This window comes from Brachypodium distachyon, chromosome 5 (assembly GCF_000005505.3).
Source record: "Brachypodium distachyon strain Bd21 chromosome 5, Brachypodium_distachyon_v3.0, whole genome shotgun sequence".
In the NCBI taxonomy this organism is placed as follows: Eukaryota; Viridiplantae; Streptophyta; class Magnoliopsida; order Poales; family Poaceae; genus Brachypodium; species Brachypodium distachyon.
In genome coordinates, this window is record NC_016135.3 from 5,822,419 (window position 1) to 5,843,911 (window position 21,493).

Consider the following 21,493-nt stretch of genomic DNA (forward strand, 5'->3'; position numbering starts at 1 on the left):
ATATTTCAATTAAGGAAGTAAAATAGATAAATAACGTATACTTGTTGGGGAGGTTTTTAGAGATGTGTTTTTTAAGGTCTTTAACGGTACATATACCAAGCAACATCGATCTCCTAGTGACCAGACCAACCAACTAGACCAAGCGGGTAGTGTTTCTTGGTTAAGGGACATAATTGAAAGCATACCAAACAAATCCTGGTGCTCTAGGAGTAAAGTTAGAAAGAAATGTTTGTCCCCCCGCAAAAAGAAGAAGAAGAAATGTTTGTTGAGGGCTGCTTGTCCGCTGTGAAAAAGGTTTCTTTGCGGACCGCTTGACCGCTCCCGCGATTGGCGACCCGCGCCTAGGGTTCCGGCCACCGCCGCCGCCACTCCGGCGTCGGCGTCCCCCTCCCGCCGGCGGCCACTCCGGCTCCGGCGGCCACCACTCTCGCCCCTCCTCTTGCCTTCTCTTGGGCTCTCCCCCACCTTCCTTTCGCCTGCTGGATGGGTTCCACCCCGGGACCTTCCCGTCCGACGACCATGGAGGTGCGCTGGCGGGAGTCGTCGCCCTCCTCCGACGGTGCGGATTCGATGCGCTCCTACTGCGAGGTTCTCCGCAGTAGCAGCCCGCCGGTGGAGGCCTTGGAGGAGGTTCCTTCGGTGCTGCTGCGCACTCAACCTGTTCGACAGTTGGCGTCTGTCGTGGTCGCGGCCGATGGCGCGTGCGCGGCTGTGGATGAGGGCGGCTGGAGGCGTCAGGGCCGCCAGCGGAAGCGCAGCCACGTCCTGGGCCCCCTGCCGACGTCCGTGGCCCGGCCTGACATGCCGCCGGACCTGGCGGGACGCTGCTACAACTGCTTGGGGTTCGACCACGTCTCCGCTCTCTCTGCCCCAACCCGACTAAGTGCCTCCGCTGTGGTGGCGAGGGGCACGTGGCGCGGCTGTGCAGGGCCAGGCGTAGCCCTTCCGGTGACTCCCCCCCGGCGGTGGACGGGCGCGCGGTGCCGGTTGAGGCGAGGCTGGGCCCTGCCCCACAGGCGACTCCTGCGGCCCATGCGGCGTCCGGAGCGCAGTCCAGGTCTGCCGGGGCTCCTCGCGGGGTTGCTCGTACTGCCGGGTCTGTGCGTCCTGGGCCGGCCTTGCTGGTCAGGCCCGGCCCGCGGCCTCCGCCGGCGAAGCCAGTGGCCCCTGCCCCCGCTCTGTTGGTGGTGCGGCCGACGCCAGTGCCGCTTTAGGTGGCTGCACCTGTGCCTCCCCCCTGCTGTGGATGGCCTGCCGCTGGGGGCGGCTTCCCTGAGGCCAGGGTGGAGCTTTGCATTATCCCGAGGAGCGTGGAGATTGATGCTGAGGAGCAGGCCCTATGCTGGAGTGTGGTGGTTTCAGTCACTGGCACAAGGCCGCGCATTGCGCTGGCGGCGGTGTCCAGGGTGGTCGTGGCACGGCGGCCGGCTCCCGAGGGGTGCTTTACGGCTCACCGCTTCTGGCCGGACGGTTTCTTGCTGGTGTTTGATTCTAGAGAGACTCGCGATGCCGTCTTGGCTGCTGGTCCATGGATGGTCATGGGTTTTCCTTGAGGTTCTCGCCGTGGAATCGCTTCCGCCAACCGGTGGGGCGGAAGGCTCTTTTCCGTGCTCACATTGAGATGGAAGGCGTGCCTCCACATGCGTGGAACTTGAGCACGGCGGCGTCGCTGTTTGGTCTGGCCTGCTCTAGTGAGCGTCTTGGTACCACGACGACCAACAAGGAGGACTTGGGGCGTTTTAGCGTCTTTGCGCGGACTTCGGATCCCTGCTTGATCCCCCGCGAGAAGACGCTGCAGATCCCGGAGGCGCCGGCGGTCGTCGATGAGGAGGATGACCTCATGCTGCCGCTGGAGATGATCATCCCCTCCGAGGTCAATCTTCTCGAATACAAAGTTTTCGTCCACCTGTTGCGGGTGGAGGACTCTTCCGCTTCGACGGATCGTTTTGCTTCCGAGGACTGGCCCTCCGACAACGGCGACAGTGGGCATGACGGAGACCCCGATCGTGGCTATGGGCATCGGCGGATGGCCATAGGCACGCGGCAGAACAATTTTATTAATAACTACTTATGAGACCTTTTTTGGCGCATACCCCTTATCTCAAGTTTTTGATCAAACGAATCCATTGACACAAACTGTTCATGGGTGAAAAGTGAGTTGTTTAGGTCCTGGAGGGTTGACTGGGAGAACTGCAAGTTTTCGGAGCCGAGATATTCATCCGAGTCACTATGGGCGTATTTGTCCAATTGACACGTCCGAAGGAATCAATGTTGGACTTACTGGATCCTTAGCAATTCATGCGAAAATTGATCACTTGTGGGGATCTGTAGAGAGTCCGTTTTATGAAATATCTGCTGAGAAAGCAAAAGAAAAAAAAGAGAGACAGGTGGTTTATCTATCACCAAATAGAGATGAATATTATATGATAGCAGCAGGAAATTCTTTATCCTTGAATCAAGGTATTCAGGAAGAGCAGGTTGTTCCATCTAGATATCGTCAAGAATTTCTGACTATTGTATGGGAACAGATTCATGTTAGAAGTATTTTTCCTTTCCAATATTTTTCTATTGGGGGCTCTCTCATTCCTTTTATTGAGCACAATGATGCGAATCGGGCTTTAATGAGTTCTAATATGCAGCGCCAAGCAGTTCCGCTTTCTCGGTCCGAGAAGTGCATTGTTGGAACTGGATTGGAACGCCAAACAGCTCTAGATTCAAGGGTTTCCGTTATAGCCGAACGCGAGGGAAAGATCATTTCTACCGATAGTCATAGGATCTTTTTATCAAGTAGTGGGAAGACCATAAGTATTTCTTTAGTAAACCACAATTGATTGATATTATACCTCCCGGGCCGGAACTTCTTGTTTCAGAGGGGGAATCCATCAAGCTTGATCAACCATTAACAAGTAATCCCAATGTGGGAGGATTTGGTCAGGGGATGCAGAAATAGTGCTTCAGGATCCATTACGCGTCCAAGACCTTTTGTTCTTCTTCGCATCCGTTATTTTGGCACAAGTTTTTTTGGTTCTCAAAAAGAAACAGTTTGAAAAGGTTCAATTGTACGAAATGAATTTTTAGGTCCCGGGATTTCTTACCATCAACTTGGTAAAAAGCCGGGATTTATTGGCAATTGTTAGAATTATCTATGATCTATTTTGGAAATCCTTTTTTTTTTAGACTTTTTTTTTTGCGAGATGTCTGGAATTCCTTATTTCTATCTCATGCAAAAGAAGAGAATCCAAGGCAAAGGTGAGAACAATAAAAGGATTTCTTCCTTTTCGAAGGGATTGCTGGTCTTGTTAATCGTCTATTCGGCACAAGAAAAAGACAAAAAGACCTTTTTCTTGTGCCGATTCTTTTTTTCTTGTCTCGAAATAAGAATCATTTTTCTTTCTATTCGTCAAAGGTTACAATTTTTTCTTTATTCGGGTCTGTCTCTTGGCCCTCTTTTGCTTAGGTTCAGGGGAGGTAGTGCACAAACAGAGGGGAAGGGAATATGGCGCTGCTCCCGGGGTCGCGTGGATGAAGATGACTTCGGTGACCACCCCCATGGTTTCCATCGGATGGCTCTGGTGTATAGCGTGGCGTTGCCAACGCGCGGGTGGCTCCTCGACTCTCAGCGGAGGCACCTCTGTTTGTTCCGGTGGGGAGAAAGACGAGGATGCTGCTGGCCGATCCTCTCCTTGCGTGGTCGGCTCCGCCACCTCATGCGGACGATGGCTGGAACGCGATGCGTTTGGAGGCCTTGGCTTCCTTCGCGACTGTGGGGTCGCCGGAGCCGGCTGGTGGTTCTCTCCTATCGGTGTCTCGGGATTTGGACCTGGACTTGTCAGCGTCGCGCTCACTTGGTGATCTCGAGGATGTGGTTTTCCCACCACTCTCGCCGGACCCCGTGATGGACGGCTCGCCTTTGAGCACGTTCACGGTGTCTCTGTGTCTCTGTCCGAGGCTCTCCTTCCGGAGGTGGAGGCTTCTCCGGCCGCGTTGGTCTCGCCTGCTTCGCCGGGTTCCTTGGCACAGTTGTGCTCGGGTTCAGTGGCGGGTGCCCCTTCGCCGGTGGCCTGCTCTCTGTTGGCGGACGCGGATGTGGCTTCTAGGGAGGTTGAGGCTTTCCGAGCGTGGGTGCGGCACGTGCCTTCGCTGGTGCTGGCCAGACCCCAGAGGAGGCAGGCTTCGCGGCTGGTGGCCCAGCCCGACCCGGTCCGTCGCAGCAGGCGCCTTGCGGGGAAGGTGGCGAGCTCTTGCGCCAGCAAGCAGCAGCGAGCCATCATCCACAGGCTGGGGGATTGCTAGGGAAGGCGAGCGCATTGGTGATGAGGCGCTTTAGGCGTACCTCGAGCTCTTCAGCCGGCCTCTCTCTTCGGAGCACACATCGGCTATCCTTTCCTTGTTTGGGTGGGAAAACGTGGCCCTGCCCCTTGAGGATGGGGTAGGGGTGGAGGTGCTGGGTTAGTCTCAGGACTACCTTTGCACTTGGTGGTGGTGGTCGGTAGCTTGTCCTATGGCTGACTGCAATATTTGTATTTTGGTGTGGAATGTACGCGGCTTAAATGCTAGAGCTAAGCGTACGGCGGTTGGTAAAATGGTGGCTTCTTCTGGAGCTTGTATTGTTGGACTCCAAGAATCTAAATTAAGTTCGGTTTCGTGCTACGTGGTTGAGGAGTGCTGTGGACCGGAATTTGAGTCCTTCTTTACCTGCCATTGGCACTTGTGGAGGCATTATTCTTGCGTGGAAAGGGGCAATGGTGCAGATTGCCAACCCGCACATTTCTAGTTTTGCTGTTTCGGCGAGTGTCTCGACCGGAGCCGGCATCCCTTGGTGGTTCACGGTGGTTTACGGGCCCTAGGATGATGGGGACAAGCTGCTGTTTCTTCAGGAGCTGCGCGATATTCGTGACCTCTGTGCGGGGCCGTGGCTTGTGGCGGGAGATTTTAAACTCATCGTGGAGTTGTCGGATAAGAGCAATGAGCATGTCAACAAGAGGTTGATGGGGAAATTTCGGAGGCTCTTGGGTGACCTTGAGTTGAAGGAGCTCTACCTCAAAGGGCGGCGCTACACGTGGTCCAATGAGCGCGAGCACGTGACTCTCGAAAAGCTCGACCATGCCTTCTCCTCCGTGGCTGGGATTCATCCTTTCCGGATGCCTTCCTTTCGGCGCTTAGTACTGCGACTTCTGACCACTGCCCTCTCCTTGTGGTGTTGGAGGCCCAACTCATCAGGGGTCGTCGCTTTCACTTTGAAAGTTTCTGGCCTCGTGTGGAGGGCTTCTTGGAGGTGGTCAAGGCTGCGTGGGTTTCCGACGAGCCCGTGGCGAACCCGTTCAAGCGCCTCGACTCCAAGCTCTGTCGTACGGCGAGGAAACTTAGAAGTTGGAGTGATAGATTCATCGGCAACATTAGGCTTCAATGCCTAGTTGCTACCGAGATCATCCTCACGCTTGATGTGGCTATGGACGCGCGAGCGCTCTCGCCGGAGGAGAGGGGTCTTCGTCGGACCCTCAAGCGCAAGCTCCTTGGCTTGGCCTCCTTGGAGCGGTCCATTGCGAGGAAGCGCTCGAGAGTTCTTTGGCTTCGGGAGGGTGACGCTTGCACGCGCTTCTTTCACCTGCATGCGAGTCACAGGAGGAGGAATAACTTCATCACTCACCTCCTCGTGGATGATGTGCTTGTGTCGGGGCACGAGGAGAAGGCCGTGGCAGTGGATGATTTCTTCACCGGCTTGCTGGGCTCGGTCCAGGATCGGACTTCCTCTTTGAACCTCGATTTCCTAGACATCCCTAGCTGCAACCTGGAGGCCCTTGAGAGAGATTAATCTGAGGAGGAAATTTGGGCCGTGGTTAAAGCCCAAGAGCTTGATAAGACACCTGGTCCGGATGGTTTCACCGGGAGATTCTTCATTTCCTGCTGGGAGGTCATTAAGCATGACGTGGTGGCGGTCTTCGATGCCTTGGCGAGGCTAGACGTTTGGGGTATGAGGGCCATTAACTCGGCCCTTATCACATTGCTGCCTAAAAAGCAGGATGCGCGAGAGGTGCGGGACTTTCAGCCGGTTAACCTCATTCACAGTGTGGCCAAGCTGTTCGCGAAAGTCCTCGCGACGCGGGTGGCACCCTCCTTGGCGCCCCTGGTTGGCCCTCACTAGAGTGCCTTCGTTAAGGGGCGTTGCCTCCATGACAACTTCATGCTGGTGCAATGCACGGCGAGGAAACTCCACCGAGCGAGGATTGACGCGATTCTCCTCAAACTTGATATCACGAAGGCTTTTGACACGGTGGATTGGGCCTTCCTCTTGGAGACCTTGGTGCGTCGTGGTTTTGGCCCCCGCTTTAGGGCGTGGATCTGTGGGCTCCTTTCTTCTGCGTCTACGAGAGTCCTCCTTAATGGTATCCCTGGGGCTCCCGTTGAGCATAGGAGAGGCCTTCGGCAGGGAGACCCCCTTTCTCCGATGCTTTTCATCCTTGTTATGGACGTACTCCATTTCATGATCGAGAAGGCGACGGAGGTCGGGCTTCTGTCCCGGCTCGCTTCGCGGGGTTTTTCTCACCGCACGTCCATCTTCGCTGATGACGTGGTTACCTTCCTGCGGCCGACTTGGAAGGATGTGGTGGGCGTTTCCGCGATCCTCTCGGATTTTGGTGATGCCTCCGGTCTTTGCACGAACTTCGCCAAGAGTTCCGCTCATCTTATTCGCTGCTCCGAGGAGCAACGGCCTAAGGTGGGAAATATTCTGCAATGCGAGATTCGTGCCTTTCCTTGTACCTACTTGGGCCTACCGCTTGGGCTGAGGAAGCAGTCGGCTGGGCAGATCAAGCCGCTGGTGGACAAGATTGAAGGCCGGCTGGCGTTGTGGAAGGCCCCCCTCCTGTCCAAGGGCGGCCGTCTTGTGCTCATGAAGTCCACCTTGACTGCTATGCCAGTCTATTCTATGATGTCGCTCGATTTGCCGGCTAAAATCTTGAAGGGCGTGGACAAGGTCTGCCGTGGTTTTCTCTGGAGGGGACAGAAAGAGGCGAAGGGCGGTCACTACATGGTGGCCTGGAAGGCAATGTTCTCGCCGAAGCCCTTCGGTGGGCTTGGTATCCCCAATCTCCATCTGCTCAACCTAGCCTTGGGTGTTCGATGGAGGTGGCTAGAACGTACGGATGGCTCGAGGCCTTGGAAAGATTTTTCTTTCGAGGCCTCTAGGGAGGTTGAGGAGATCTTCGAGGCGGCCACGTCTTCTAGAGTGGGTGATGGACCGAGCACCTTATTCTGGTCCGATAGGTGGTGCGGGGTGTGCGCCTCCGCGAGGCATTCCCGGTGCTTGTGGCGAGCATCTGCCCAAGGTGATGCGCGAGCACTCGGTTAGGGATGCGCTGAATGGTGTGTGGCTGCTGGATGTGGGGCCCAACTTGTCGACCCAGGCGGTCGGCGAGTTTCTTGTGCTCTGGGAGTGGATCCGTGATGTCCAGCTGGTGGATGAGGTTCCTGACTCCTTGTCCTGGAATTGGTCCACCGATGGACGATATTCTGCCAAGTCGGCCTATGCGAATCTCTTTGCCGGCTTGATGCGTGATCCTATGGCATCAGTGGTTTGGGGCTCTCGGGCGCCAGGGCGGTGCCGCTTCTTCGCGTGGCTAGCGGCTCACAACCGTTGTTGGACGGCAGACCGGCTGGAGAAGCGTGGCCTCCCGCGGCCGACAAGTGCCCTCTTTGCGACCAGGAGAGGGAATGTATTTCTCACTTGCTGGTGGGCTGCGTGGTCTTGAGGCAGGTTTGGCTGAAGGTGCTCACCCTGGTGGGTCATGGTGATTGTGACCGAGCGCGGACGCGGACCTGCGTGGATGGTGGTCCTCTCTTCCCTCCTCTCGGGGTGAACGAAAAGACGCCTTGATGATGGTTACCTTGGTCTTTTGGACCATCTGGTGCCATCGAAATGACGTGGTTTTCAATGGGGCGACTTCGTCGGCGTTGCTGATCTTCGAGAGGGTGTGAGTGGAGCTGAGTCGTTGGTTTTAGGCGGGGCTCTTCAGGAGTGGTACCCTCTTTTTGGCCCATGTGGCGAGTAGGTGGATTGTTAGCATGTAATCTTTTCTTTTTGGTTGCCACTTAGTGGTGTTGTTTGCTGCTATGGCGTGCGTTGTACTCAGCCTTCTGGCTCTTCTTCTTTAATAGATGATGCACCCGCTAGGTTGCATTCTTGAAAAAAAGAAATGTTTGTTTTCCTCTCTGAGCAAATTTGGAAGAGAATTCTGGAAGGCATTCTAAAACATCATGCTGGTGAATGTGGTCAGTGGTCACTGTTGTCGAGAGGCGGACACCTAGGTATTTTTTTTTCGAAAAGGAGGTCGAAATCTCCAGCCTCTACATTAAAATGATGCACACAACCAATTTTTATTAATTTATTCCATAAGCCCCACAGAAACCAATACATCGATCAATCAATCCAAAACCACCATGCTATACCTACAAACCTTATGAAGAGGATGGTCATTATCGGGACCGTATGCCCTGAACACACACTATTACCCAAAATAAAAACCGGAAGCCATGAAGGCACAACCGTTCTAGCAAATCTTCAGCGTGTGCCGTATGCGCACGTTACATAATCAGCTGCCGACGTCTTGCACTAACCCATCTTCAAGACAAGGATTGAAACAATGGACTTGTCAGGCCTAGCAACGATGACCCCCGCCCGCGCCTAGCAGCTGCCCACTGACCAAAACCCTCGCACCCACAAATCTAGCGTTCCCCCAACGGCGCCCCCAAGGGGGAGAGCGCCGCCTAGTCCGAGGACTTTCGGATTTTACCCGGGAACCTAGATCAGGGGTGGTGTGGAAATACCTCAACAACGCCTCAACAAAGGTGTGACGCCCGTTACCTCTGACAAAGTCATCGTAACGGAAGAATCGCCACGTAAAGAGTTGCGCTAAGATCAACTTGAGGAAAACAGTAGCATGTATAATAGGAACCTTCACCATTCGCAGACGGTGTCTTATTACAAGGACACTCAAAGAGTCTCCAAGTCTCACTACGGCAAGAGTTGCCTCTAATCTAGACATTATTAGACCATCTTGAACTAGCCTCCTAGTGGTCTACGCAACATCATCTTCGCCAGCGGCATCCTCATACTCATACTCCACTTTAGCATATTCAGTTTCATAGTAAGGACCGGAATCATCATAAGTACCGGCTTCTACCTCTTCGGGGCTCACCAAGATCATTGCTTCTGAAAACAACATAAGAAGCAAGACTGAGTATGTATGAAAATACGTACTCCGCAAGTCGCCGGAAAGCATTATGCATGAGTTCAAGCCGTCGGACCAAAAATAATTATATCCGAAAATAAGCTATTTTTAGTATTTTGTTGAAAACCATATTTTATTTGAAAAATCTACTGGCGACAAATCGACATGGGATCTTACATCCTGTGTTAGAGGAAAACCCACACGACACACTTCCAAACCCGGAAGCTAGGAGTGATATCACATTTGACTCCGATTAGAGGTGTACTGCTTTGCCCATAGCATCACTTGGTCAATCCCGTCAGCGCACTAATCATTTGCACACGACTAGACCAAGGAACCAGAATCGAAACCAGCCCGTACACTACCTCTGTTTCGCCACCTTGCCTTACGTAGGCCCGCGGGTCGAGACCCCTGACCGGTAGGTCCCGCCCTAGGGTGTCTGCACCTACCCGGATACAGTCATCTTCTCACCCGGGCAGAGGCAGCTACTTGGCGTGATTCGGCTCAGCCTGTCCCTTTCTATTTCTATGGTCAGTACAGTCTGCGCTGCTTTTGAAGTAAGCGCCAGTTGGTTTGTCCTTATATGATATTCCTATGTAGGAGAGCCCTGACTTTCCATCAATCCAATCCGGGTTGCTCTACTACCCGAGCTCCCTACCCGCCGAATATACTCTAGCCGTAGGGCCGGCATATCTACTACTGACCAAACTAATGGATCTTCATGATCCACATAAATATTCTTAATATTTATAAAACTTATTTTTAGTGACATGCAAGAATTTTGAAATCAAACAAATTTCATAAAAACATTTTTTAAGACATGTTCAAAGGATGCGATTTGTCTGGTAGTGCTCCGGTCAACTCGGAAACACCGTCCGGGTGTCCTACTTGTCCGAAGTCAACTTGTAATATTTAATCCATAGACATACTTTAAAACTTTCCTAAACAGAATTGTAATAAAGAAAATAAAGCAAGCAAGACAAACATGCATTTCTATCAACTTTTCTAAGTTACTCACACCTAGTCTCTAATGTACAGACCAAATAAAAGATGCAAGTGTGTGTGTCCATGTGCGCCAGTGTGTCTCTGTGTGCTCTAGTGCTACTGCTAGCTCCCAAGTAAAAATTAGTGCCCATCGCAAGTAGTAGTGTAGTACTCCTCTGGATCCCATCCAACGAGCTGTCAAATAAAAGAAAAAAAAATATCAAAAGGTGACAGGACGCATGAGCTATTGGAGGCCAGCCCAGCAGAACGAGTGCCCCTGCCCATTTCCTTCTCACGAGAACGCTCCTCTGTTAGAGTGATCTGCCAGCCGTGTGGGCCCACCGAGGCCTACATCTGATGCGCCCTAATCGGGAACGTCCAACCCAATATGGTTGGCGGACCCCTGTCGCGCTGCGCTATATAAAGAGGTGGGGGGCCGGGGCACTCACGACGAGGTTCGCTGCGTTTGCCACCAACCCCACCGACAACCCCTGCCGATCTAGGTTTCTGCGCAGAAGCGACGGGAAGCTCGCCGTCGCTCCCCGCCGCCGCCGCCGCCGCTCGCCGTCGCTCTTCCTCGCCGTCATGTCGTCCACGCCGGCATCTTCGTCCAGCCAAGGCGAAGGTACTCCTCCTCTCTCTCTCTCGGTCCCCAATACCCGAATGCCAAGTTGAATCACAGAACCTAGACTGCCGGCTAGATCTACACCTAGGTCATCACAACGATCTTAACATTGGTATCAGAGCCATCTAGGATGGTAGATGTCGTCGGGTAGAAGAGAGAAAGAAAAAGAAAGAAATTAAAAAAAACGAAAACCCTAACCCTAACAGTACTAACCCGAAAGTTGCCGTCGGCGCGGGGTCACCGGGCGGAAAAGGGCGTTGCTGCCGCCGGTCGTCCGCCGCCGGCACTGGGTTGCCGGGAAAAGAGGCGCCGCCGCAGGGTGCTTGACGGCGACGCGCGCACCGTCGAGTGCGCAGGCGCGCCGGCAAGAGGCCGGGGATGACGCCGCGCCGGTGAGAACTCCGGTGAAAAGGGAGGCCAGGGGAGGAGAAGGCCGGCGGCGCGGCTCGTCGTTGCTCGCCGGCGGGAGGCTCCGGCCAAGAGCTTCGCCGCCGCCGCCAAGAAGAACAGTGAAATGGGAAAAGTAGTTAGGGTTTTGACTGGGCTAGGGTTTTCGGCGGGGAGATAGTTTTATCCAAGCGAAACCTGCGCTCAGCCGTCCGAGATTGAGCCTAGCGGGGCGGAGCCCTTGGTGGGCTGCGCGCAGGCCATTGGCCACGGGCCAAGAGAGCGTTGAAGTGGGCCGCAGAGCGGCAGCCCACTACAAAAGATGGCCGCGTGCGAGGGTGAGCGGGCCGTGGGCGAGCAGGCTGTGGGTTGTGCGCCGAAAGTTTTTTTTTTACAAAAGCATTTATTTTACAGTATATGTTCAGTTTTTGCACTTTTGGTATGATTTTTGTCCCATTCAAACTGAACCAACGAGATGTTTGTTTTAGTAAATAGTAAAGTGCAAAATTAATGCTTCTGAAAAGAATAAAGTTATGAATTTGGTTCATAGTTTCCGCTGCAAATAGTTTAAAAGTGTTGTTTAAATGAAAAGAACATGATTAAAGTGTTTATGATAATTGTGATCTTGTTATTTTTTCTTGACCAACGTCATTAATAGCGATCATGATTAATAGTTAATGTGTGCATTTAATTCTATTTTTTGCCCAACGGTGATATAGATTAAATTGCACAAACAGTTGTATGTATCAATTTTGACCAACGTTGAATTAATGCATGCAATTGTTGTTATCTTCTCACGTCATTGTGGTTTCAGGAGGGTACTACTTGATGGGATGCATCAAGGATGTGCCAACCCTCAGAGGTGACAACTATACTGAGTGGAGAAATAAAGTCGACCTGGCCTTTGTTTGTGCTGAGGTGGACTTGGTGGTTGACACTCCACAGCCACCAAAGCCTATAGAGCCAGTCAGGGATGTGAAAGATGATGATACTTCTTGGGAGAAAAAGAAGAGGGAGTATGCTCCATTGGAGATGTCATACACCCTCGAGAACAAAAAGTGACTCACCGCCAACAAAAAGTGCATGGCTTTCATAAAGAACACAATTGAGCACGCTATTGTGGGCTCACGCTAGGGGAGTACCTTGAAAAGATAAAGAGCCAGTTCACTGGGTCTTCAAAGATATATGCTACCCAGCTGCTGAAGCAACTGGTGACAGAAAAGTACACTGGAGGAGGACATGGCATAAGAGATCATATCCTCAGGATGAGCAACATTGCTTCTAAGCTGAAACCCATGGATGCTGATCTAGAGATTAAACTTGCAATGCTTGTTCATCTGGTTATGGCTTCATTGCCAAAAGAGTTTGACACTTTTGTTGTCAACTAAAATATGCAGCCAGAGCGGTGGGATATTGAAAAGACTATAGCCATGTGTGTGCAAGAAGAGGACATAATTAAATCATCATATGGTTGTTCCCTGAACTATGTGAGAGATAATAAGAAAAAGAACTACAATCAAGGCAATCAAAGTTCCCCTTCAAAGCCACATGGTAAAGCTCCCATGCAACATCAGCATCAGCAAAAGTCTTTTCCAGTGGACAAAGATACATTCCTCCACTGCAAGAAGACCGGCCATTACAAGAAAGATTGCCCGGCATAGCTAAAGTCAATCATGACAAAGAATGGTATAAACTCCATTTCTTTTGTAAATGAATCCTTGTATACACAGTTTTCGAAATCTACTTGGTGGATTGACTCTGGTGCTACTGTTCACATTGCAAATTCTTTACAGGGATTCTTTTCGACGCGGACTATGCAAAGAAATGAAAGATGCATTGAAGTTGCAAATAGAGTCCAAGCAGACGTAGAAGCTGTCGGCAACATCTCCTTGGAGCTTCTCGATGGATTCACAATTCTGCTTAGAGATGTGTTTTATGTTCCTTCATTACACAGAAACTTGATTAGTGTTTCACGTTTGGACAAAGTTGATTATGAATGTTATTTTGGACATGGCAAGTTTGCCCTAAGGTTTAATAATGATTGTGTGGGTGTTGCCTTCCTTCACAATGAGCTTTATTTATTATCCATACGTGAAAAAGTATATTCTGTGTGTAAAGTGAATGAACATGTTGCCGCGTCGGAGAAAGTACAAAAGAAAAGAAAGAGGACTCATGAATCATCGAAATTATGGCACTGTCGTTTAGGCCATATTTCGAGGGGGAGAATAGAAAGACTTGTTAAAACATAAATTCTTCCTCCATTAGAGTGCTCAGAAATAGAGCAATGCGTAGATTGCGTTAAAGGAAAGTATGTAAACCCAAATTTAAAAGTATGATTGTGTGTGTTTAAACTTTGCATACTTTCCTTTAACGCAATCTACTTTCCTTTTAAACTTTGGGTTTAAACTTTCCATATTTCGAGGGGGAGAATAGAAAGACTAGTTAAAACATAAATCGGCTTTCGGATATTATGATTGTGTGTGTTTGGGCACGAATGGTCTAACAAGGAGCCTCCCTCTAGCACTCGGTGTTTGTTTAACATACATACATGTACTAATTGAGTACTCCAACTTTTTTTTTTGCGATAATACACAAATTGCCATCCTACTTTGATATAAGTTACCAGGTGGGTAACTTATTGCTAACACAATGGAAACTTCATATATTATTGAGTGGTAACTTTTACAGTATATATTATTAGGTGGTTACTCTAATGCATAAATGACCAACCTATTTTTTTTATGAAAGTACCACGTGATACTTTTGTTACTAATATGGGTGACAACTTGATATATTATTGGTCAGTAACTTTTAAGATAAAAAAAAAAGTCATCAAAACATACCAACATGGTAATGCATGAGTTATCATCTTATTTCGAGATAAGTTACCGCCTGGTAAATTGTTAACAGGTGGAAACTTCATATATTATGGAATGGTAACTTTAATGCATAAATCATCATCATATTTTGTATGAGTCGCCATGTGGTAGTTTGTTACTAACGATGGTGGCCCCTTGATATATTATTAGATGATAACTTTATATATTATGGGATGGTAACTTAATGCATAAATCATCATTCTATCTTATATGAATTTACCATGTGGCAATTTGTTACTAACAAGGATGGCAACTTGATGTATTATTGGATGGTAACTTTTACGGTGAAGAAAGCTCGTCGAAACATATCAACATGAGATCTAGTTTTCAAGATCTTGCTGAGAGAAATCTAATGGTGAAGACGGATCGTAAATTGAGTATACGGTTTATGAATTAAAACATTTTAAATTCATGAACTTTCACCTAACTATACTCATGCATGATACAAACTTGCCCTCAACGAGTTGTGCTCGTGCGCGCCAGGAGACTAACGCGCGTCGTACGCGCGCTAGTCCAGCCCAATGTACTATAATACACGATCAAAAGATTGGATTTGAAGGTGTGCAAGAATTGCCGCGGCGTGTTTGGAGACCCGGCGATCAAGAACCACGACAATTGATTGTGAGCGATCCACGGATGGCTGAGAAATCGCAGGCCTCACGGATGGGGCGTTGGGCGCTGTTTTTCCGTGTCGAACTATCAATTCAAAGTGTGAAGTAGGCTATTAGAGACAACAAAATGGAGCTGAGTCACAGCCCTCTCAAACCCTCTCACCTCTCAGCATTGGATCAATCCAGGGTCAATCTTCGGTCGTTAATCGTACCTGGGCCTCGCGCTGGCTGGCTTGGCTGCTGATCCGGCAGAAAATTCCAAGCAACCTGGTGAATTGGGCCAGTTCTTAGCCCAATTGCTTCTTACCTCCGCCGGCCACCGGCGGTCTTGCTGCCCTCCGCCCTCCAAGCTAGGTAAGGGCATCTCCAGCCACGCGACCCAAACGGATGAGTATTTCCGGTCGTTTGGGTCGCGGGACGGATAGAATCCGGTCTCTGGTCCATTTGGGTCGGGCAGTGCGGCCAGTGGGACGACCCATTTTGGTCCGGCAAACACATGAACTCCAAAATAGTGCCCATTTCAGATACAAACATAAAGTAAATATAATTCAAACAAATGTGCTGAATTATTACAAATCATACAATACAAATAGTACAATTAAACAAATTTTGTTTCAAATATAGTTCAAACACTCAAATAAATAGGAAAAATGCCGTCGGCCAGGTAGTACCCCTTGTTGTACTGGTGGCCATTGATCTCATAGTTGACCACCGGAGCTTGGCCTTCGGCAAGCTTAGAAAACAACGGGGAGCGTTGAAGCACGTTGATGTCATTGTGAGAGCCCGCTATCCCGAAGAAAGAGTGCCAAATCCAAAGATCCTGAGATGCAACCGCCTCTAGAATCACGGTGCACCCACCGGCATGTCCTTTGTATGTACCCTGCCAGCCGAATGGACAGTTCTTCCACTCCCGATGCATACAATCGATGCTTACAAGCATCCTGGGAACCCCCGGGACTCATTGACAGACAACAAGCGGGCTGTGCCCGCGGCCGTTGGTGCCCACAGGTATTCAGAGCCAGAAACTTGAACCACCATGGTGCAGAATCTATACATTGATTCAAGGCAGGAGATCTCGCTCATGCGCAAATACTCATCGAGACTGTCGCCAGCAACCCCATATGACAGCATCCCAATTGCCACCGTGCATTTCTGATAACCGGAAAACCCAATCCTACCACAGGCATCCGGCTTGCAAATGAAGTAATCGTCATATCCGGCCACGCCTTGCATGATACGCTTGAATAGCGGCCTCCCCATTCGGTGCCGGCGTCGGAACAGGTGGGAAGGAAACACATGATTTGTGTGATGAAAGTAATAATTGAAAAGAAGAAGATGGCCGCCTTGTTTGTTGCGGGCCAGCGCGTAAGCACGGCCCCTAATCGACCCCCGACGAATTGAACGCCTGATCTAATTATGTTGACGGTACCAGAGAGCAGCACTCACCAGCAACTCGGTGTCGCCGTCGGAGTCCTCGCCGTCGCTGTCCATGAAGTGCTTGAAGAAGAACTCGTAGTCGTTGTCGGCCATGGCGTCGCAGCGGCCGGCGGCGGCGACTGCTGTCTTCGTTGCCCGCCGAAGGGTGGCCAGAGAGATGGTTGCGGCGGAGAAATCGGGCGGCGACGACAGGCTGCAGGGAGGGTGGCGGCGACGAGGTCGAGAGCAGGGGTTTGGGGATGAAAATGGGAATGTGCTCTGTGGCTGACACGCGGGCCACTATGATGCTAGGGCGGACGAGACAATGCTCCGTCCGTGGTCCGGGTCGATGCAAACCCGGCCCAAAATTTAGGACGAAAATGGGTTAATCCGGACGAAAAGGCGGATGTCCGCCCAAATGTGTCGCCCCGCTGGACTACGTTTTTGTCCATTTCCCGCAAACGGACCGTGCTGGACCAAATCGTCGGTACGCTGGAGGTGACCTAAACTTCCGTTTCTAAAAAAAAGAATCAACGTAAACTTCCACCTCTCCCCAAGTCTCCGGCCCAATTGCTAACGTGCTTTTAATTTTTTTTCCAGGTAAACGCGCTTTTAATTAACCTCTAAGACTGGTGCTAAATTGACAAGACTTGGGCAAGCCGCCCTGCACGGGCGGCACTGAGAAATGTCCGACATCCGTTTCGGCGCCGACGGCTTCGACGGCTCCAGCAGCAGCAGCCCATCCTCCGTCTCCGGTCCTTCCGACAGCGACGCCTCCACGGACGAGTACTGCCCGGACGACCCGCGAGAGTTCCGGCGCCACGTCTCTTCTCTCCCCGAGTTCGAGGTTTCTGACCCCAGTGCCTTCCGCTCGACTTCGCCGTCGTCCAACTGCGTCCTGGCCGATGTCGACAAGCACCTCGAGCGTATGCTCCTCCTCCTCCCTGCCTTCTCCTCTCCGCCCGACGCCGCGACGCGCGCAGACGCGCTACGGCAGTGGCTCACCGGCTTTGACGTCGGCTGGGTGCTGGACATGGGAAGTATTGACGACGTCGTCGTCCCGCGGCGGGAAGTCGGCAGGAGGGTGAGGGCGTGGGTGCAGGCGCTGGGCACCATGGAGCGCGTCTTCCGGCGCCGGTACCGCGAGGCCCGCAGCCCGGCCAACGACGCCGCGGCCGCGCAGCTGGCGGCGCTGGGGGAGCTCGCGTCCCAGAGCGCCGGCGCCATGCTGGTCCTTGCCGGCGCCGTGGCCGCGCCGCTGGGGAATTGCTCCCCGTCGAGGCTGCTCGCGGCGCTCGACGTGTACGTGCCGCTCTCGGAGGCGTACCCGTGCCTCGCGAGGACCTTCTGCTGGGGCCCCTCCCACCCCGTCACGGCCGCGTCCGACGCCGCGCTCGTCGGCCTCGTCGCTGCGTGCATGACCTCAGGTCCTCGTCCATGCGCGCCGACTACTACCCTTGGTGGCGCATGCCGCAGGGCGGCGAGGTGCACCCCTGCGTCGCCTTCTGGATGGGCTACTTCATCCTCGACGATGACGACGACGACATGCCAACTACGTTCCGCTGGTGACGGAGCTCATCTCGTGCCTGGAGGCTGCGCTAGAGGAGAGCTCAAACATGCTCGCGTTCCCGGGGCTGAGGCAGGTCTTCATGCTGAACAACACGAGCGCCATGGTGAGCCGCGCCGTGCGCTCCGACCTCAGCTTGCTCCTGCCGCCCGGCTGGGTCCGGGCACGCGAGCAGCCCATGGAAGGCTACATCAAAAGCTACGTCCAGGCTTCATGGGCGCCCGTCCTTGACGACAAGCGAGGAGCAGCCTTCAACGTCGTCCTCCGTCGACGGAATCTGCTGAGCGCATTTTATTCGGCGTTGGAGAATGCGTGCAGCATGCAGAGAGGCTGGAAGGTGCCCAACCCGGCGCTCCGGGCCACACTCCGGAGAATAGTGTTGGAGAATGTCGTGCCGGCATCCTGCCGGTTCTGGATGACCACCCAGAGGTTGAGGTGCCCGCTGGGCGCACCACCGAGGAGCTGGAGCATCGGTTGTCCGAGCTGTTCGAAGGATAGGAAACGAAGTCTTTCGTTTTTTGTATCTGAAATTCTCAACACCTGATCCATTTGGGGTTGGATTCAGAATCCTTACATGTACCGTCAGCGTCCTTACGGGCTTGTGCACTCTGAGTGCTCCTCCTTGTTGATCTAAGCAGCCGGTGCATCATAAGATTTTTTTAATTCGTTTTTAGAGTCTTCGATTGTAACTAGGACACCATAGGATAAGGTCTCCTGAGTCCAGGTCGCGTACGGGAATCAAACCGTATTGCATTAGGTCTTTTCTTTGAGTCCGTTTTAAACTCAGATCGCCTGTGATCTGGGGTAGCGTCGTGTTGGACATGGATTCACGTCGTGTTGGACGCGGGTCAGGCGCAAGCCTATATAAATCAGAGAAGCAGACAGAAAACGCTGCAGGTTATTGCGGCAAAATTCCTCTCCACCGAAACCCTAGTTTTTCCTTGCTTGATTGCGTGTAAAGGCTCACGCTAAGTTGCAGGAACTACGTCTGATCTAACAAGTGGTATCAGAGCTTCGTTTTGATCTCCAGGCAGCAGGAGGCGCGTCAAAGGAATTGACGTCGGCGACTTACCCTCGCCTGGATCGCAGTGACCATGCCATGTGGGTGATGAAGATGACCTGCTCATTGGAGGCGCAAGAGCTCTGGGATGCAGTCAACCCGGGCGGTCCGCTGTATGCCAAGGGCGGAGCCCAGTACCGAAAGGATCGTCAAGCGCTGTCCGCGATCTACTCGGTGGTACCGAGAGATGTACTCGGTCACCTGGCCAGAAAAGGCTCAGCCAAAGAAGCTTGGGCAACAATCAAGAAGTTGCATCAAGGCCATGAGCGTGTCAAAGAGGCAAATCTGCAAACGCTTATGAGGCACTATGAAAGCTTGAAGATGGATGATAGCAAGACGGTCGACGGATTCGCCGCGAGAGTGGCAACCCTAGTAACCTCCATACGTGAATTGGGGGAAAAGATCGAGGATGCTTCACTGGTGCGGCGTTTCCTGCGGGCAGCACCTCCTCGTTACATCCATATAGTCACATCGATTGAGCAGTGTGTTGACCTCAAAACGCTCACGATGGAAGATCTCGTCGGAAGATTTAAAGCACACGACGAACGGGTTCGTGTCTGCCTCAGTGACGCGAAGGAAAGTGAGCAGCTCATGCTCACAAAAGCTCAATGGATGAGCATGAACAGCAAGTCCAATCAAGTTGAAGTCGGAGGATCTGGAAGTGGAGTAAAGAAGGAGAAGCGCCCTGGAACAACAGAGGCAAAGAAGGGCCAAGGCGCCCAGGAAAACAACTCCAAGAAACCTAAACCAAAATTTGATCGAAAGAAGATTAGGTGCCACAATTGTGGCATCTACGGCCACTTCAAGTCAGAGTGCAGAAAACCGCCGAAAGAAACGGCGTATATCGCAAGGGAAGATCATGATACTTCTGATGCTTCAGATTTGTGAGCTTCAGGAGGATGTACAACAATGCGCGTCCGAACAGTACGTGCCAGAACAGCAGCTCGTGCCGGAACAACAGTTTGTGACAGAAACGGTGAAGCTTGTGGAAAAGAAAGTACATCTTCATCAGAAGGATCGGGTGAAGAACGATGCCAATTCTTGGTATCTAGACTCGGGCGCTAGCAATCACATGACTGGCTCTCGAGCTCAATTTTCAGAGTTGAACACCGGCGTTGGTGGAATGATGAAGTTTGGTGATGGAACCACGGTGCCAATCTGTGGACAGGGCACGGTGCTGTTTGAGACGAAGACGGGAGAACACAAGGCATCGACAGATGTTTACTATATTCCCCGATTGACAAGCAACATAATTAGTCTTGGTCAACTCGCAGAGAGGGGATACAAGATAGTACTTGAAGATGGAGACATGCTTGTCTATGACCGTCAAAGACAGTTGCTGGTTCGTGTTAGGCGGGCCAAGAACTGGCTCTATGTACTGAATTTGGAGCACTGTGATCCGGTGTGTCTCATCGCAAAGATAGAAGAAGAAGCATGGAAGAGGCATGCACGATACGGGCACTTGAATTTTCATGCTCTTCGTCAACTCGGTCAGAAGGATATGGTCCGAGGGCTCCCATATATTGAACATGTGGAGCAGATATGCGATGGGTGTCTTGTGGGAAAGCAGAGGCGTGCACCGTTCCCACAAGAGTCCAGCTACCGTGCTATTAAGGTGCTTGAGATGATACATGGCGATCTTTGTGGTCCCATCTCTCCACCTACGGCAACAGGCAATAGATACTTTCTGCTGGTTGTTGATGATTTTAGCAGATACATGTGGTTGGCCTTACTGAAGAGCAAGGACCAAGCCCTGGAAGCGTTTAAAAGAATCAAGAAAGCAGCAGAAGTTGAAGCAGAAGCAAAAGTAAAAGCCTTCCGAACGGATTGGGGGGGGGGGGTGAATTCACTTCAAATGAGTTCAGTGCTTACTGCGAAGCACACGGAATTAAGAGGTATCTCACAGCGCCTTATTCGCTCCAACAAAACGGCGTGGTAGAAAGAAGAAATCAAACTATTGGCGGACTTACCGGGACGTTTCTGGGGCGAGGCCGTATCAACGCCCGTGTACTTGTTGAACATATCGCCGACCAAGAGTGTGAACGGCATGACCCCTTATGAAGCTTGGTGCAGAAGAAAACCTGAAGTGGGACATCTTCACACGTTCGGCAGTATTGCGCATGTGAAGACCGTGACTGGACACGTCGCGAAGCTTGATGACAGAAGTACACCGATGGTGATGATCGGGTACGAGACCGGCTCGAAGGCATATCGAGTATATAATCCTATGACAAAGAAGGTGGTCGTCTCTCGCGATGTGATACTTGAATAAAACAAGAAGTGGAACTGGGATGCGATCGATGATCCAAACCAAGAAAGGTATGATGAAGTATTTCATATTATCTATGATCGTGTTGTTGATGCAGGTCATGATGCTGGTCATAATCATGACCACAACAACGATCAAGAGGCGCCTCCCACACCGTCGGTGCAAAGCACAGCACCCGGACGGGAGGATTCAGGGACAATCAGTCCCTCTGCCGCGGCAGCAGGTTCGTCTGCCGCGGCAGGAAGCAAGGCGTCTACCGCGGCAGGAAGTAAATCTGCCGCGGCAGAAAAAGCTGCAGCGGCAAGGAGAGAAGCTGAGGAGCGTGCCATGTCAGGAGCAGATGATGGCATGTCCAGTGACTCCGACGATGAAGTGGAGGCCTCAGCGCCTCCAGTACGTGTTCGACGATCAACTCCTGAACGTCTTCGACCTCTGAAGGATATTTACAAGAGGACCAAACCGGTAACT

The 21,493-nt window shown here is 51.7% G+C and overlaps 1 pseudogene; it reads left to right on the top strand.

Annotated features, from left to right (window-relative positions):
• The first annotated feature begins 16,802 nt into the window (after positions 1–16,802).
• On the top strand, positions 16,803–18,331 carry LOC100834877 (annotated as a pseudogene).
• Positions 18,332–21,493: the final 3,162 nt, after the last annotated feature.